General features: G+C 40.3%; 1 long non-coding RNA gene across 1 annotated transcript in view; it reads right to left on the reverse strand.

Annotated features, from left to right (window-relative positions):
- LOC311608109 overlaps positions 1-13921 on the reverse strand; it is a 53025-nt gene that overhangs the window by 37491 nt on the left and 1613 nt on the right. The gene's annotated exons all lie outside the window — the stretch shown is intronic.

Raw genomic sequence — 13921 nt, forward strand, 5'->3', positions numbered from 1 at the left:
TTCCTACTTGTGCTTTGTTGAGCTGGTTCTGTGGTGAGACATGTTGGGGAGGGGGGGTCTTTAGTGACTCGCCAGCTTCTACTGGAAAAGCCACTGTTCATTTTAATTATATCAATACTGTCATTGTTGTTTTCATTCTGTTATTGCTATCACTTGTCCAATAATATATTCTTGAATACATGTGTATGCAACAAGAGCTGTTATACATGCAGCTCAGCACCTACTATAGCAAGCACGTGGAAATGTGTTAGAAGGTCAGAGCATATGTAGCATTGTGTCGTGAGGGAGAAATCACTGGCAATTGTTGCTTTAAAAAAACAAACCCTACTGATGTGATAAAAATTAAAGTATGCATTGGATGCTCGCTACAGGCAAAACATTGTGTCAGGTACTTTTGTATCAACCTACACAAACTATTTGAGGAATGTTCTTGAGTTTCCGGTCAAAAAGTGGGGAAGTCATTTCAGGGCTGTCACCACAAGGTCGTGAGCTCAACTATTCTGCTTGGTTTTGTTTTAAGGTGAAGTTATAAGATTATAAATAATTAAAATATAAAGAACCAGCTTCTGTCTTTCATATAGGATGTGCCTTTTTCAATGACTAAAATTTTAATAGCTGCTTTCTGAGGCACTGATTTTTTTTAAGTATCAAGGTATTTGGATAATTTGATGACTAATCACAGTGTTATCTTCAAAGCATATTAAGGCAATGAAATTATTAATTATAAAGACTGTTATATAAAATCTTGAACTACATCTGCTCTCAAATTGTCTACAAAGAAAATCTACTCAGGCTCTTTTTGTTTATTTGTTTTATTTGTTTGTTTTGAGACAGGGTTTCTCTGTGTAGCCTTGGCTGTCCTGGACTCCCTTTGTAGACCAGGCTGGCCTCAAACTCACAGCGATCCGCCTGCCTCTGCCTCCCGATTGCTGGGATTAAAGGCGTGCGCCACCATGCCCGGCTACTCAGGCTCTTTATACATAGGACTTGTCACTCTTGCATATAGATTACAGCTCCTTGTGTCCAAAGATCTATTGTTAAAAAGCAACCACAAATAGCACTGTATCATACAAATTATGCTGCAGAATAATTAACTATAAGTTTCATTATTACTGCCATTTTTTTCCTCACTGAGATGATACTCTGTTACATCACTGAACTTATATATTGCCCAACTTAAGAGCCAAAATAACCCTGCCTTCATTGGTGTTGATTTTTTTTTAACTCGGGTACTTTGTCATAGCAACAGAAAGTTGACATTACACACTGGAAAGTATGTGAGAAATATTGTTGAGCTTGAAGACCTCAAGCAAGAGTGTTGCTAGGGAGCCAAACACTGCACATAAATGCAGTTCGGTTGGGGCTGCCATTCAAACATCTGCCTCACAATTGCACCCGTGATGCATACATAAACAGTCATGCTTTCCTCGTCTTGAAGAAACAGCATGGAAGGAGCAGTTGAAAACTGCACCATAGGAAAAGAAAAAGTTTCCATTCCACGGGCAATCTTTTCTAACTTTGACCTTCATAAACAGTTCCCAAGGGTAATACTGCGAAGAGTACAATCCCTCTTCATTGATGGACCTATAATCTAATCAGGGCAATAAATATACACAGCCAATGATGCTCTTTCATCAGAAAACTTGATATACAAACTTGGATCTGTTACCTAACAGTTGTGTGATTTAAAACAAGTTGCACATCGAGGCCTGAAGTCCAGCATCTGTGTAATGCATAATTAATAATAGTAATGATGATGATGATGATGATGATATAGCATGTGAGTTTGCTCTAAAGAGGAAATGAAACAGTACATATAACGCACTTTAGCTAAAGGGCTCAAAAGCTATTAGCCATTGCAAACATGTTCTCAGCATGATTAGCCAAACAGCAAGTACACAGACATTCACCATCACAAGCAACCATTTGCAAACACTTTTTGTTAAAGCATCAGCTGAGATGTTGTTGAAGCCACATGAAAACATTTACATGGGAGGGAACGAACAACAATGAGAAACCTTGGGAAAAAAATGTGATTTGTTCAGAGAATAACAAAAAGAATCTTTACTCAGGGTCAGAGTTCACCTAAGAAAGGGTAGCCAGGTTTAGAAGGTCAGCTACTGCCATTACAGAAGACCTCAGAGCAGACAAACAAGCCTGGTTTTGCTGCACATGTGGGAGGGAGCCACCGGAGTCCCTGTTAGGTAATGTACACCGATCAAAGCCGAGGTTCGCAGGAGAAACTGGAACGGAGGCACTAAGTCAAACAGAGCGGTTGGGATGTGAGTTCTGCAGTCCCACTGCTCAGCAGTAAGGCATGCTTTGGAGGCCTGGCAGAGCGGAAGTTAGCTACAGGAAGCATTTTGAGGATAAACAGGGCGTATTTACTAAATCCCAGCGCTCAGGGTCTTAATCTAAAAAATGTTGTCAGGCCACATTTTCCTGATGAGTGCTGAAGCCTGAATGAAGGTTATAAATTCCAGAGATTCCTGGAGTCTTACAGGAACCTGTTTTTTTTCTCTCTGTTTTGAGACAGGCCTTTCTATGTAATTCAAACCGGCATCATAGCCTTGGTCCTCCCAAGAGCTGGGATTATCAACATGTACCAACCACCAAAGGCAGCTCTCCTGGTATCTTATTAAAATTTTTAAAAGTTATGTTTTTTAAAAACAAATGAGCTATCACATTGCCTACCCTCTAACCTCTCCCCAGTGGCTCCTCACCACTATTCCCTCCCAAAGCTGTGTACTTTTTTTCTGGGCACTTTGTGCACAGTGAATATTAAATGGTTGTTCATTATATTATGGATCTGTATAGATCAATGGTCTATTGGTATCTTCCAAGGCCAAGGGTGACAACAATTTACCAAAGTTTACCTATAGATAAGTAGTTAAATAATAGTTTATATAGTGAGAGGTGGATTATAGATGACCCTTAAAGGGGCATATTTTTCTGGCATTTCTTACTATTTGGAAAACTTGTGATCATCATATCAAGTAAGATAAGCTGGACTAGAAAGGGAAAACACTGTGTGGCTAATAAAAATCAAGCTCGCAGACTAGTCAGTTCACAAAGCCAGAGAGACCTTGTGGGTGGGGAGCTAGAGAATTGTTTGAATGACACAGGGTTTCAGACAGAAATGACAAAAATTCTAGACATAAAAGGCAGTGATATTACAATAGTATGAATGTACCCAACAGCTAAGCTCTCTGCCGAAGAGTAGTTAAAATGGTATTTTTTATTTTGTGTTATGAATATTTCACCATAGTATAAGATGGTGGTTCTGAACTGTCCTAACACTGCGAACCTTCAGTACAGTTCCTCATGTTGCGGTGAGCCACCCCAACCATAAAATGATTTTCATTGCGACTTCATAACTGTATGTGTTGTACAGTTATGAATTGTAATGCAAATACCCATGTTTTCTGATGGTATTAGGTGACCCCTGTGAAGGAATCCTTTGACCCCCCCAAGGGGTCATGACCCACAGGTTGAGAACCACTAGTATGAGAAAATAAGAAAATGTGAATCTGATTCCCTGAGAAACATGTCCACTCAAAAGGAAGGAAAGGTAAGGTGTGCCAACCCATTTAGCCTCGCTGTTCAGCCAAGTGATGCCCCAGGGGTCAGACTCCATCAGATGGCTTGCCCAACTGAACAAATGAAGAGGAAAATGCCACTCATCATCTACATCAAAATGATAATGGTAGCACAGCAGGTCACGCCTTGCTCCGCCATCTGCCTGCCTTGGTCGGTCTAACATTAAAGGAAAAAGAAAGGGAATCACTTCTCCTGTCAAAACAATTCTTTGCCTTGGTTTCCCCTGTGATGACAAGCCTTTTGGGGAAGTGGAAACATTGCCTCTAGTGCCATGACTGGTACTCCACAAAAAGTGGAGGGATAGGATTGCTTAATAGATCTCTCCACCTCTTTGCCCATCCCTGCAGCAAGAGGTAAGGAGTCTCTTGGCCAGTTAAGATCACATAATCTACCTGAGGGGACAGAGTCTCATAATGACATAATAATGAGCAATATGAAACCTAATGTAACTAGGTGCTAAATTGTGTAGGACAGATTATAAGTACCCTGGGAGGTCATAAAATTGTCTGACATCTTATAGAAATGAATTATAGGTCAGGAAGTGTTCGCTTGACATGCATGAATAGAAACAGACAGAGAAACCATATTATAAAGCAGACAAGAGAATTTTAACATCATACACTATACTTTATAGTAATTCTTATTTTTGAAATTGCAATATAATTACACCATCTTCCCCTTCCCATTCCTCCTTCCAATCCCTCCCTTGCACCCGTACTCTCTTTCAAACTCATGGCCTTGTTTTCATTAGATGTTGGTATGTGTATATGTATGTGTGTGTGCGTGTGTGTGTGCATGTGTGTGTGTGCATGTATATGTCACATGTCAGGGGTCTTCACCTGGTGATCTCTGCTTTATCACAAAAAAAAAAAAATGAGAATTTGTGGTTATTTCTTAGCATCTTAAATCTATGTATTTCAGTTCCAGAGGTTGACACAAATGTTTAGGTAATTTGTTGTAGAACCACCAAGAAGATAACATACTTTCATCCAGTTCCACGTCCCTAGTCCTACTTTCCCACACTCATTGTTCAGGGTAAAAAATCTTTTCTCTGAATCCATATTCTGTTTAATGACTAGACCTGTTTTTGCCCTTCTGCTATAAAGAGCAAAACAAAGCAGTGTGCACACACAGAGCCTGTGACTGAGTTATAACCAGCACGTTCCAGTACTCCACTAGTCAATGCCACTGGGTCCACGAGCAGGCAGTACACAGACAATTTCCTGCAACTGTCAACTTAAACAAAATATAAGCAGATATATTAAGAGGCTTTTTTGTTGTTGAGTTTGTTTCTGTTTTGTGTTGTGTTGTGTTGTGTTGTGTTGGTAAGTGCTTGGCATTAGAAGTAGAATGACTCCCTGCCTCATTGTTCGTTTATCAAGGGGAGAAAATGTGAAGGGAGATAATTTCTACAAATCGATCATGCAAAACAATAAACAATGCATGGCCTTCTGTAGTCGCTTGTCCCGGCTTATTAGAAATCGATGAAACTACAGTGGCTGTAAAGAACTGACTCTAGAGTGGCATCCAGATGGTAATCCCATAGCCCAGGTTCTGGCAAAGTTCAATTACCTACAGCCTGGCCCTCCTTATCGTCCCCACTTGAACGCGATAAACAGTCTGTGAAAAGAATCCTAAAGGATTAACTGAGCGATCTGCTCTCAAAAAGACACATCCATATATGGTATCAAGTGCAAGACAGATGCATTCATAGATAACAGGAGGGCTGGTATCTTATGATACCTACTGATCAGACTGTAAGGACCCTGGTTATGACACAGATCTGGAGGCAGGAGGTGATGGTGCAGTGATATGACAGCTCCACTCTCGGATCCCTGAATCCCAGGGGGACCCATACCCTCAGAGGTAAGGGTGGCCTGGCCTGCATGCAGGGAGTGAACCAGACAGTGAGGGGCCAGGAGGGAAAGCAACAAAATACAGTGGCATTTAACTTGAATGAGAAAAGAAGCCGAAACATACTCAGTACCTTACTAGGTAATAAAGACTTTTCTAGTAAACTTAACAATAACAATTCTGTTTCCTTGTATATTCCAACACAGAGAAATCTAGATCCATAGATATAAAAGTATAGTACACACCAGCACATGGGAGGCAGAAGCAGGAGGAGCCTGAGTTTTAGGCCAGCCTAAGCTATGAAACAATGCTTTGTCTCAGAGAATAAAATCTCTGGTAGTGCAACAACATAAATATTGATTTCTTTCTTTAATTAGAGATGTCTTTGCATTGCTATAACACAAACCCAATGCAGCATACTCAAAAAGAGTTTTTTCAGCCCCCAGTTTGAGAAGTTGACAGTCTAACATCAGGTGACTCCATCCCCTCTCTTCCCCCTCCTTCCCTCCCTTCCCCTCCCTCCCCCCTCTTTCCCTCCCTTCCCCTCCCTCCCACCCCCTTCCCTCCTCCATCCCTCTTTTTATCCCTCAAGAGTTGAAGCCTCCTCAGCAGCTACTATCACTGTGAGCTGCTACCGCCCTCACAGAGGACCTGATCTTGGACTTTTAACCTCTTGAACTCTGAGCTGCATTGGGTTTGTATTGTAGTTATGCAAAGACAGAGGGCTCAAGTGACTTTTCCAGGTGCAAGCCAAGGCTAGCCCACATAGGACCTTGATCAAGATTCAAAAGCAAAAATCTTCCTCAAGACGTATCCTTCTGCACTGGCCTGTAATCCTAGCATTAGGGAGGCAGAGGCCAGCCAGATTGCTGTGAGTTCGAGGCCAGCCTGGTCTACAAAAAGAATTCAGGCCAGGACAGCCAAGGATACACACAGAAACCCTGTTTGAAAAAAAAAAAACAAAAAAGAAAGAGAGAGAGAGAGACAGAGAGAGCGGAAGAAAAGAAGAAGGAGAAGAAGGAAAAGGAGAAGAAGAAGAAGAAGAAGAGGAGGAGGAGGAGGAGGAGGAGGAGGAGGAAGAAGACATTATTCCATCTGCCAGAAAACATACACTAAAATGTTCTATAAAGCAAGCAAATTTATTTACCCATAAAATTATCGAGTACCCACAATTATCCATTAAATTAACCATAAAATTGAGTCAAATTTATGATTTCTAAGATATTTAACAGTCTCTCTCTCTCTCTCTCTCTCTCTCTCTGTCTGTGTGTGTGTGTGTGTGTGTGTGTGTGTGTGTGTGTGTGTGTGTGTGTTTTGAGACAGGGTTTCTCTGTGTAGCCTTGACTGTCCTGGACTCACTTTGTAGACCAGGCTGGCCTTGAACTCACAACGATCCGCCTGCCTCTGCTGAGATTAAAGGTGGCCACCACCTAGTCCAGCTTTAGATATGTTTCTCTTTTCATTTCATGCACAATCTAACCTCCCCGCCCCATTCTCTGATTTTTGTTCAGAGAATCAGTATTTGCTCCTAGTCTAAATGCGAATGATCAGAATTTCCCATGAACTAAAGCACCTCTACAAAAAGGTCTGTCTAATTTGAGCACTGTTTTACCCTTGGCACATTCATAAAGTACCTTCACATGGACAAAAGCCCACTGACATTTTAGAGATTGACTAGTGTGTCAGGCTGTGGAGGACTTCCCAGAGAGCCCATCCAGGTTCCCAAAGCTTCGTTCTCTTACCAGGAGAGCTGACTGACACTCTAAAGATTAGTATAAAATAGGTGTTCTCCAAATTACCCACCATTCATTTGGAATTTAGGGATGTAATTATCACACACACACACACACACACACACACACACACACACACACACGACTGGAATTACATTTCATTCTTGCATTAAGCTGCTTGGATCAACATTCATTCAAATTCTGAAAGAAAGATATTACAGAACAATAGGAGAAATTTCTTCTTTCAATTAATTTTTTTCAGGGCTGAGGATGAAACCCAGGGCCTTGTGTATATAAGGCACACATTCAACCACTGAGCTACCTCCCAGCACTAGGAGATTTTTTAATTTATTCAAGATTTTCATAAATGTACATAATATATTTTGATCATATCCGTCTCTCATTACTCACTCCTTACTTCTCTTGGACAAATGTCCCTGACAAATGTCCCTCCTCACTTCATGTCTTTTTTTAAAAAAAATAAGCCATTGAGTCCAGTTAGCTCTATTCATATGCACTGGAACATTAGGAACTGCCCAGTGCCCCACTCCTGAGGAAAGCTCCCTTCCCTTCCCCACGCTGCTGGCAACTACTAACAGCTCCTCAGCTAGAGGAGGAGGAAGCAGGATTTTGTTTGTTTGGTTGGCTGGTTTGGTTTTGAGAGTGATTCTAACTGTGTAGCCTTGGTTGCCCTGGATCTCACTGTGCAGACCAGACTGGCCTTGGTCTCAGAAACCAGCAGGCTTTGGCCTCCAGGATACAGGTATTAAAGGCATGCTGCACCACACTGGGCACAACAAAATGGTGGTGGTGGTGGTGGTGGTTAGTTGTTTCGGTGTTTGGTTGGTTATTTGTTGTTTCTTTTTAAAAAATTTTTAAGTATTAAGCTTTATGTGTTTATGTACTTACTTTATGCATTTATTTATTTATTTATTTATTTATTTGTGTGCATGTGTCTGTTTGAGGATGTCAGATCTACTGGAACTGGAGTTAGAAACAATTGTGAGCTGCCAAGTGGATGCTGGGAATTGAACCCAGGATTTCTGGAAGAGCAGTCAATGCTCTTAACCATTGAGCCATCTCTCCAGTCCATGTTGTTTCTTTCTTTTAAGAAAAGATTTTTGCTTTGTCACAAGAGGAGACAGGCCAATGTGTAATATGTCCCAACAAATGAAGAGCATGCTGATGTCCTTAGGAAGAGCAGCCCAGCCTCTTGCATCTCTGCTTGTAGCCGGCTCGGTGTCTGTAGACTGCTGGAGACACAGACAAGTAAGCCTAGACTGTGCCCCGCCTCCATTTCAGCTGGCAACATTAATGTCAAGAGAACAATTGATCAATTAAGACCTCAGCAAAGTGTGAGGGGCCCAATGGCAGATACCTGATTTTTTCTGCAGGTGAGATTTCCTGGGACCTCAGCAAATGCATTCACAACAGTGTGAGTAGGCTTTAGAACTAGCCTTGAACCCAACCCCTTGAACGGTCATAAGGACTGACAGTAAATATGTAATAGATGTAACATCATGAATAAATAAGCCTTCCAGTTTACAGTTTAGATCTGGATTATATACAAACCTCTGCATCAATTATAAAAACTGATTTTATGAATACAATGTATTTTTAAACGCCTAGAATCCCCAGGCAATTTGAATTGAGAGAGGATGCTATTTAAAAATAAGCGTCATAAAGATGATTTTAAAAAATATTTTCTGGGGCTGGGGAGGTGGTGTAGTGGTTAAGGGTGTGCATTGCTCTTGCAGAGGACCTGGGTTCAATTCTCAGTACCCACATGGTGATTCACAGCTATCCAGTTGGAGCCTGATCTCCATGGGCCCCAATATGCACATGGTACACATAGATATACAAGTGTACACATATACAATTACATAATATCTTCATTTATTTTACATGTATGGGCATTGTACATGCATATCTATGCATGGGGGTTATTTAATGACAGAATTTCAGCTTCTTGGTGTTACAGTTTTGTTTTGTTTTGTTTTGATCCTGTGAACTAGTTTCCATTACTACTATAGCCAAGTCAGAGGAGCTTCAGAAGGAAAAACAGAATCAAACTTGAACTCAACAGTACATCCCGTGGAGCATTTAGAGAGATTTGAGGTGCAGTAACTTATGGGAAACTTGGGGCTGTTTAATGCTTACGGTTTTGTTTTTTATTTGTTTTTAGATATTAAGAGGTAATGACAAAGTACATAAGGCAGTTCATTGGGAACAACCTGGGTTGTAGACAGCTGAGAAGACAAGCAAATGCCAGTAAACCATGAACTTTGTACAATACAGCCACGGTAAACTAGATATTTATTCTGAAATCCTAAGTGTTAACTCTCTTTTGAACATGGGCCTCAGGTCCACCAGGTCTGTGGAAAGGAAGCAAACTTGCAGGTTCCCACCGCGCCTTCGTTATCGGCCCTACACAGATGTGATAAATGTGTAAATGTGCAAAAATGCAAATGCAGTATAAGAAAACCAGTGAGAAGCCTGGAGCGTTCGCTCTAACTCGGTGGCCCACAGAGAAAGACCAAGAACACGATTCAAATGCTGAGTAAGGCTCTAGCTTCCACTTAGGCGGATCCTGGCACTTGCTGCTTGATCTCACCGGGGCGCTGGTTTGCAGGAGCCCACGGAAGTCAGAGCTCTCACCCCTGGAACCCATAACACACAACTCCTGTGCTCACTCAGGTCCGCACAGGTGCACACTGCTGACTTCTGGGAGACAGACCCTGACCTAATTGGATGTCTAAGAATCACTCAATTACTCGGGCGTGGTGGCGCACGCCTTTAATCCCAGCACTTGGGAGGCAGAGGCCGGAGGATCGCTGTGAGTTCGAGGCCAGCCTGGCCTAAAAAGTGAGTCCAAGACAGCCAGGGATACACAGAGAAACCCTGTCTCAAAAAGCAACAAACAAACAAACAAACAAACAAACAAAAAGAATCACGCAATTAAACCAGTCCATGAATTGTGTGGCCCGGCCCTGTTGTAGAGGTCCTCATCCAGATCCTAATAGCTTTGAGAAACCCCTGTGACCAAATCCAGAAATAAGCAGCAAACTTGAAGTTCAGAAAGGGCTCACCCACTCAGGCTCCTCCAGGTAGTGAGTTTCTGGCTAGTCTCCCCGGGGAAGACAAAAAGGGCTGCTCAGGACTGACTATCCTGGCAGTGTGGACACCGCTGTTAGCCACTCCTTTTGCACGCTTTGCCTCCACTTTGTTTTTCAATCGACTCCCCGATGATGTCTTTATGCTACCCCAATGCCTTGGACTTTGCCTCCCTCACAAACTCGAAAAGGGAACTGAATTCATCAGGAGGAAAAAAACACCCGAAACAAAACCAAACCTAGACTCTGTTGCTTTCCTCCTATCATGGAGCGAGGAAAGACGTTTTTGAAATTTATTTTATACTTTGCCTCTGGAACTGGTCTGTTCAAAACTTCATTTTTTTTTTTTTTGTTGTTGTTGTTGTTTGTTTTGTTTTTGTTTTTGTGTTTTTTTTGTTTTTTGTTTTGTTTTGTTTTTTGAGCGCAAGCTGTAAACACACCCTGTATCCGAAGGCTTCCTTGCTGGAGTCAGTGCTAGCAGGAGAACAGCAGGGGGCAATAGCACACCAAGAATACAGGGACTGTCCCAGCCTGTGAGAATCGAAGGGTTGCGCTGATCTGTGCAAGAGCGATGATCTCAGCCCTGATGAAGTCTTTTGTTTTGTGTCCTATTTTACAATGCACGGTTCAGTTTTCTATATGAGTTGAGACTTAGGCAGATTTCACTGTGGCAGCTGGGCTTATGAAAATGAAAGGTAAAGGGAAAAGAGAAAGTTAAAGTGATTCCGAATAGACTACGTGGGGAAGGCAGAATAATTCCCCATAGAGAGATAAAGTTTGTCCCTTCTCTGTTACCATCCCTAACTCTGCCTTTCTGTTTACAGATTTAACTTATCCCTCACACATATTCCCATTTCTTGTTGGTTTCTTTGCCATACATTTTTCTGTTTTGCTTTGTATCTATGTTTTTAAAAGATAAAACTGTTTTTTTAAACCAAATAGTTGGCTTCTAGTGAACTCTAAAAATCCTGTACAGAAGGTGGGTGGTGTTGTTTTGAACATTTGTTAGTCAAGGTATTTTTCACTTACGTGTATGTTGCAACAACAAAAAAAAAAATTGTCCCCCATAGCCGCAAAGCTTCAGATAAATAGCCCAAAGCTATCTCTGAGATCTTTATCTGGCAGCTGGAGGTAGACTACAAAGTTCACACTGAGACAGGAGAGACGTGAAGACCATAATATTCAAGGGTCACTGCAATGGAATGGGGCTTAGAAGCATAAAAGGTGCTTAGGAATCCAAGTGTGGGTACTCTGCGGCTGCAGGGCCTCTGCCCACGCTGTTCTCTGTCAGGAACATTCTCGCCTCATTTATCCAAAGATCATTCCTTCACCATCTCAAGTATTTGTGCAAAAATCACCTTCTAAGTAACTTTCCCAAGCACATAAAAGGGAAGATCCACCTCCACCCCTCGGCCTTAGTTATCCGGCCTTTGCTCACCCTTCTCAGCAACCCTAATCACCATCAACTCATGTTACAAACGTAAATATTATAAGTTAGATGACGGAGACAGCATGCGTCAGTCACTTAAAGGACTTCGCTCATGAGAAAAGGGGAAAACGTGGATTGATTCCAATAAAACCCCAACTCTGCCTCACATAAAAGACAACAACAAACCTAAAAGTCGTTCAGGAATGATGAGGATTTCAGAAATCAAAATGATGAATAAATGTCAGGCAAAGTATAGCAAGGAAATGCTTATAAAAAAGAACCGAGATTTTTTAAAACCAAAAACCGAGATATTAAGATCCAAAACCATCTAAACAAAACATATCTTATTTTCCCACAATTTGTATTTTGTGGTAAAATAAATTATTTATGAAAATGTATGTAGCCAATAACCTAGCAACTATGTTCATACAGAAGGAATTACAATTAATTTCAAATATTGAAATACATAAATAATATCTCAATATATAAAATCTCCTAATCCAGTGTAAATTTAACAAAAGTATTCAATAAAATTGCCTAGAATTTACATTCATAGGCATACTTTCATAAAGTACATGAAGAAATAGAACACAAACAATATTTTCTATAAAATATTATAAAACCAGAAATCACAGCATCGAAATGTAATAAAAAACCTCTGGCCTTGAAATTTTCAATGCTTCTATTAAGTGAAGCTTAAAAAAAGGAAATGTCAGTTGATATTGAGAATTTCTAGAAAAAACACAACAGCCATTAAGGTGGAGCTGAATCGTGTTCAGAATAAAAATGAGAGGTGTAGATATCTACATCAATAAAAACTAGAGCTTGAAATAAATAAGTTAGATATTCCACTCAAAAGAACACACTTAAAGATGATAGTGGGTTTTCCCATAGCTTGCATTTAATTTTATTTTGAATTAAACAATGTGAACTAAAAATAATCCTGATATATTAACTACATTTGGCATTTTACTAGTAGTTATAATATTGTAGGGAAAGGCAAGTAATCATAAGATTCAAGAATTCATCATTTTCAGCATGAAGTGCAACATAATGTCAAGTAAGTAATTATCCTATAATCTTTCACCATAAATTTACTATTAACTACAGCTTTATGCTTTTTTGTTTTGTTTTGTTTTTGTTTTTTAGAATGAGAAGCAATGTCAAGCCATGAACATCCTGAAGTGCACCGACTGCACTACCCTGACAACATTTTCTTCAGAAGTGGTAGTGGATGGTTTTCACTCTGGAGCAGCACAGTACAGACCACAGTGGAATGAGATGAGGACTCTTAAACACACTATTAGCAGATGTAAACTTGCATCAGATAAGTAGAAGTGCCAAGGACAGGCAATTTGGACCTCAGTGAATGATGACCACAATTAAATAAAAGAATAAAGACGCTTTCAATGAAAAGCTCCCGAATCAATAAGAAATTAAATGAAATAGCAAGATGTAAAATTACATATAGAAATCATTATGTTCATTGTTTGGGGCAACAAGCAATTACAGGGAAAAAGAGAAGGGATGATACTATTTTACAGTATAAACATAAAAGGAATTATTGTAGGGATAAATTGAACAAGGCATGTAAGCATCCTGGAGAACATTAGAAAGTCTTGCTGAACGTCACAAAACTGGGTCTTAAGTAAAAGGAAAAATAACCCTGTTCTCTAATAGGAAAACACATCAAATTATTGTGAATTTCTTTAGAAGTATTTTAGTGGGGCTATATTCTGTAGTTTATATGGAAAATAACAAGAATTTAAAAAGCAAACAGCAATGAGGCGGGCCTAACCCTTTCACACACTGCAATAGATTGCACAGACTATAATTAAAACAGGATAAATTTAGAATATGACAATATCTAATCAATGTGGAAAATAAAAACCCATACAAGCAAGCACAATGTAGAAGTTGACATAGTTAGTATCCCTCCCACATGGCTGGAGGTAAGGAGGAAAAGCAGCTTTGTAAAAGTAACGCGTTACAATAGAGTGACAGTCATTTGAAAGCAGGAAAGTTGGATATATCATCATCTGGGTAGGATTTCCACCAGCCTTATTAATATGCAGAAACAACCATATACAGAGAGTGAAGGACATTCTGAATCAAGAAATAAGAGAGGACGGAGAACTGCCCTAAATGGGAAGAAGGCAAAGATAATTGACATCCAAACGCGTTGTGTGATC

The sequence above is a fragment of the Acomys minous genome (genome assembly GCF_964271855.1).
Source record: "Acomys minous genome assembly, chromosome: 11".
Lineage (NCBI taxonomy): Eukaryota > Metazoa > Chordata > Mammalia > Rodentia > Muridae > Acomys > Acomys minous.